Below are 6056 nucleotides of genomic sequence, written 5' to 3' on the forward strand. Positions count from 1 at the left end.
GTCTTGCTGAGAACAGTATATGGCTCAATGGAGATGACTAAGAAATACTTGTTGAATAAATGAATAATATTCTTTAACATGAATATCCTAAAGGTTCATTTTTAAGTTTATTAGAAGTTAGAAGACATTTTCCTGGAGAAAATAGTTATAAATAATAACTAGCTGTCCTGAAAATGTAATTCATGTTTAATTTTAACTGTCACTGTTTGCGGTTTTTTCCCATTAAGTAAGGATATATATTTTTAAACATTATCTGTTTGAAGTATTAGGGTTTTGCAGCAATTACCAGGTAGAAAATAGAACAACAAATCTTATTAATCATTAAGAATACTCGAAGTAATAAATATGCTTGTCTAGGGGTAACCTCCTCTTGAAAAAAAAGCCAATAAGATTAGAAATCAACTTAATAAAAATTTTCATGTCTTATGAAAATTACAACACTTCTTGAAAACAATTTTAGAAAACAGTCAAATCTTGTGTTTCCAGCTGTGCCAGGAAGACATAATTATAAAGGTGTTGATTTAATTGATTAATAGCATTAACTACAACTCATGCATTTACCTGACCACATCAGTTTAGGAATAAAAAGTAAAAGACATATAGATTAGAGTGATAAGGGAAATAATCTTAAATCTTCAGCCTCTTTTTAATAAATTGGTATTCTAGTTTCTCTGCCTTCTCCCTTTGCCTCCAGATCTCTTTTCTGGCAGTATCACTTGCTCTCTCTTTGGTGATATAGTATTGGTGCCACTCACTGTTATGCTGCTAGGTGATTTTTTTTTTTTTTATATCAGTAGCTTTTCTAACTTACATCTAGTATACCCACCAAATGTTTACTTACACTTGAAAGTGCATATCCACATAATCAGGGTAAATCCAAATTGTATGCTTTGTTCATAGTACTAACATTATTATTCTGTTTAATTATGATCATAACCTGTAGGATTACGGGAGCACTGATGAAGCACATATTCAGGGATCCTAAAACAAATTTTGAAGGGTGGGGTAGTCAGCCTTCCATGGGCTGAAGTCAAAGTCAAATAGATTAGGGCTAAATACTAAAGCCAAGTGGAACTTACACACATCTCTACTAAGAATACAAAGGTAAAGATGAATGAGGCAGTTTCCTGCCTCCAAGAAGCTTTGAGGATTGTAGAGGAAGGTAAGTACAGTTAACCCTTCAGCAATGCAGGTGGTTAGGGGCACTGACCCCCTGCACAGTTGAAAATCCACGTATATATAACTTTTGACTCCCCCAAAAATGTGACTAATTGCCTTCCCCTCAAAACTTGACTGTTAACTGGAAGCCTTACCGATAACTATTAACACATTTTATATATGTTTTATATACTGTATTCTTACAATAAAGCAAATTAGGGAAAAGAAAATGGTGTTAAGAAAATCATAAAGAAAAAATAACATTTATAGTACTATATTGCATTTATCAAAAAAAATTCCGTATATAAGTGGATCTACACATTTCAGATCTGTGCTGTTCAAAGGTCATGTGTATGTAGCAAAATAACCAGAGTGGTGAAATTTAGGGGAGAAGAACAGTTTTGGAAGACAGAGTAGAGACAAAATAATGCTGGGTTGAATCTAAAAGTTTCTCACATACATTTGCCAAGTCACATACTGAGAAGGCTACCTCAGGCTGAGAGAGACTGAGCGAGAAAGGAATGAAATATGTTTTTGAGTAACTGCAGTGTGACCAAAGGAATAGGGAATAATGAAGATGAAGAGATGGACAGGGAACTAGCTAAGGGAGGGTTTCTTTAGAAAATAGATTTTGTCCTGTGTACATTTGATGGGATTTTAAGCAGGGCATAATATGAGATTTCTGACTGTGGAATGATAATTGGGTAGATATTTGGGTGAAATTAAAGCACAGTAATAGTGAAATAGTTCAGTCAATGGTTCCCAGATCTAACTGTGTATCATATGCATCTTGGGAGTTTTACAAACCCAGAATTTTGGGCCCTGCTTTAGATCTACTGAATCAGAATTTACGAAGGTGGAGCCCAGAAGTTTGGAATGTTGAATGCCCCTAAATAATTATGATGCACCTAGATCAGCATTTGAAAATATAGCACTAGGTAACTATTTCTATAGTAGGCTAAGTGGGAGGCTATCCTGCTTGTCACTATATTCCTTATAACTTGAACAGTGCATGGTAAATGCTCAATATTTATGTAACAGATACTTCTTGAATGAAAGAAGTTATTCTGAGGTTCAGGAAGTCCACTTCCCATCTTGTGTTTTGGTTCTCTATAGAGTTGCTTTCATGAACTGAGCTAATACATGAAAGTGTTTAACATAGTGCCTGATACACATTAATAAATGGTAGAAGGGGAAGATTTTCTTCGTCTTTTTTCTCTTATGTTACTTTGTGTGATTAGGTATCTTGGCAATTTAGCTTATGCTTAGCCAGCTTTGAAGTGAGTATGCAGATTGGTTTTACTTTGGGGATCCAGATGTGGAGCAAATAAAACACCAGCAATAGTGAGCTGAGATTTTTGAGTACAGTCTGGTGGGATTATATGAGGTAGATTGAATTACTGTCCTCTGATTCTCTCCCCTTAGTGGTTGGCAGTATCCACTAAAGGCTGTATTGCTTTGAAGAGCTGGTGGACAGTGGAGCCCAGAGCATCGCCATTGTAGGTGCTTTTGAATTAGGATTTTGGATTTATAAGCGGATACCAGGAAAGAGCCTGCCCATGAGTGCTTCTGAATGGCTTAGAGTCAAGTCCTAAATTCCAGAGCCAACCCCTCTACCTCTCCTTTATGTCTTGGGAGATGTGTAGACAAATTTTGAACTTTATAATACCTGGATATATATATACTTACCTTAGTAATTAGAATTGAATTTCTGAGAGGTAGCATAGTCTGTTGTTAACAGCATAGTTTTTAGAGCCAGACTGCTTGAGTTTGAATAAAGCTGTGCCACTTATTAACTCTATAAACTTGGGTAAGTTATTTAACCAGGTTCCTTATTTGTAACATGGTGATGATAATAAAAATTAAGTTAATTGATGAGAAATGTTTAGAGTACCACTGTGTACATAGTATAATCACCTTGTATAGGAGTTTGGATTAAAGCTGCAGGCCAAAATGCCAACTAAGAACATGAAAATTTCCTTGGAATTTCCTCTGGCCTGAGATTTTAAGAAGTGCAGGGCAGTTAAAACAGTGAGATGTACCATTTTTCACCTATCAGCTTCACAAAAATTAAAAAGGTAAAAAAGACCCATAATATATATATTACAGCACAGTGCGTGGAGAAATAGATAAACATATTCATGAATTTGCAGAGACAAAAATAGTTACAGACCTTTTTGGAAAGGTACATTTAAATGCCACATCCTTTAGATCATGGAATTTCACTTCAGAAGTTCTGTCCTGTAGAAATACCAACATAAGAAGTGGAAAACAACAACTTGTACCTTCAAAGCCAGAAAGAGTTTTTTTTTTTTTAATTTTTTTTTTCAACGTTTTTTATTTATTTTTGGGACAGAGAGAGACAGAGCATGAACGGGGGAGGGGCAGAGAGAGAGGGAGACACAGAATCGGAAACAGGCTCCAAGCTCCGAGCCATCAGCCCAGAGCCTGACGCGGGGCTCGAACTCCCGGACCGCGAGATCGTGACCTGGCTGAAGTCGGACGCTTAACCGACTGCGCCACCCAGGCGCCCCCAGAAAGAGTTTTTAAAGCAGCAAATAATAGATTTGAGAGACTTTTTTAAAAAAATGTATATATTAACTTTATTAGAAATAGGATGAATCAGGGTGCCTAGGTGGCTCAGTCGGTTAAGCGTCCGACTTCAGCTCAGGTCATGATCTCGTGGCTCATGAGGTCGAGCCCCACATCCAGCTCTGTGCTGACAGCTCGGAGCCTGGAGCCTGCTTCAGAATCTGTGACTGCCCCACCTCTCGGTCCCCTCCCCAGCTCATGCCCTGTCTCTGTCTCTCAAAAAATAAGTAAATGTTAAAAAAGAAAAAAGTAAAAAAAAAAAAAAAAAAAGGATGAATCAGTTCTTAACGTTTTGAATGATTGGCTCTAACTTCAGGTCTTAAAGTCACATGTATTTATAATCAGGAATGTTAATAGGCTTTTCTTTTATAATTAGACAACAAAAAGAGATGAATTAAAATATCTGCAATTATTTTGTGTTCTTGTTAATATAAAGAATACTAAGCATTCTCTGTAAAATGGCTATTGCCATTCAACGTTGTATACAAGAAGGTTAGTGACAGTGGCTCATTTTCCTAAGTGTATTTTCTATACAAAATAATTTCAAGATATAATTTAGTTAGCTTCTTGTCCAGTGCTGTATGTTAAATAATGATGAAATAGTAAGTGTGTGAAAACTACAGTACCACAAAGATCAACTTATTTTGCTATTTTCCTCAAATGTTAGTCCTAAAACAGTCATAGAGATGGGTAAGCAAACTATTGAAAAGATAGATTTTTTACTATACTCTTAACTGATTTCTACTAAGATGTGAAATAGCACTTTATACAGACATGTCAGTGCAGAACTTTACTTGATTTGTACTTAATTAAAAACAACAAAGATGGAATTGATAATTTAGAGAAATACAGTACCTTATTTGCGTGCAGAAAATCTGCCCATTTTCTTCTGATCTACAAAAACTTTTATTTCGCAATCTAAGTAGTAAGTAAATAAGTAGTACAGGATTCATCTCTGTGGGACCCAGATGCTATGGTTTGCCCGAAATAATTTCTTGGCTAGTACTTTAATTCTGTGGGGTATGACCTGATAAAAAGAGCCTTCTGAGGAGACCAGAAGCTGAGCCGTGCTGATGCTGAAACTCATAAGAACTTTGTTGGTTATAGCTTTAAGCTAAGAAATGTTTTAAGAGCCCCCATAGTCACATGTGTGAAGAACATCATATAAATTCCTATATCAAATCTTTATTATAGGTCTCCTGATTGCTTTATGTCTAGATAGATTATGTAATATAGGACACAATGATTTTCATCACCTTCATCTAATTTAGGTTTGTCAACTCTTGAAATACCCTGTTACTTGTTTTATTGAGGCTTATTTTTCTTCCAGAATTCTGGCTCATGCTCAAATTCTTACTCTCCTAGTCTTCACTGCTTAAGTATATTATGCTATAAATGTTTTATCCAGGCTCACATTTCTTATGGATTTGTCTTATAAATTTAGTTGCCACATCTTTAACAATATTATCTTCAGAGTTCTGGACAATACAAGTGTTTCTAAAGGTGTAATCACCATGGTTAGCTAGATCAGATACCCTTTAAAAGCATATAGCAGGTAATAAAAGGATTTAAATTTTTTACCAAGTAAAAATTTGGATAGTCATTTGTTGGTAGCTTTAATTTGGTTAATTAACAAAAGAAGCCTAGTAAGTTTGATGAAAGTTGTTGATAAAATTCTGATCACCTGGACTAATTGTGACATTTGAACTAATATTCAGGTCAGTTGGTCATCACACTTTTTTTGCTGGCTTTACTTGAACCAGATAGTAATCTGATTTCCACTATCATCCCTTCCTCTCACTTGCCAATTCAGAGGGGAAAGAGAGGAAAGTTAGATGCTAGAGCCAATAGGGACATATTGGATCTCTGTCCCCTAGAAACTCTGGTATGTGTATAAAATAGATTTTGAAAACTTTTATTATTTTACATTTTATTCTAAGTTCAAATTTAAACATTCATTAAAAGTTAACGAGAACAGTGAGGCAGTTCTAATGCATAAAAATGAAGTTGCAGACTGTTGACATTATTGAATTTTCATGGCAGCCATAATTTATTTTCATGTTTTTTAAAAATTATACAGCATTGGGGCGCCTGGGTGGCTCAGTTGGTTAAGCGTCTGACTCTTGATTTTGGTTCAGGTCATGATCTCATGGCCTGTGAGTTCGAGCCCCGTGTCGGGCTGCACATTTGACAGTGTGGAGCCTGCTTGGGATTCTCTCTCTTCCTGTCTCTCTGTCCCCCCCCCCAAAATAAATAAACTTAAAAATATTATATGTCATTAAGAAAATCTTGATTCACATAGATCG

The 6056-nt window shown here is 35.7% G+C and overlaps 1 protein-coding gene across 1 annotated transcript in view; it reads left to right on the plus strand.

Moving 5' to 3' along the window:
• HIF1A (hypoxia inducible factor 1 subunit alpha) overlaps positions 1–6056 on the plus strand; it is a 42252-nt gene that overhangs the window by 12417 nt on the left and 23779 nt on the right. The gene's annotated exons all lie outside the window — the stretch shown is intronic.

The sequence above is a fragment of the Herpailurus yagouaroundi genome, unplaced genomic scaffold (assembly GCF_014898765.1).
Source record: "Herpailurus yagouaroundi ecotype Mexico unplaced genomic scaffold, PumYag 141, whole genome shotgun sequence".
Classification (NCBI taxonomy): domain Eukaryota; kingdom Metazoa; phylum Chordata; class Mammalia; order Carnivora; family Felidae; genus Herpailurus; species Herpailurus yagouaroundi.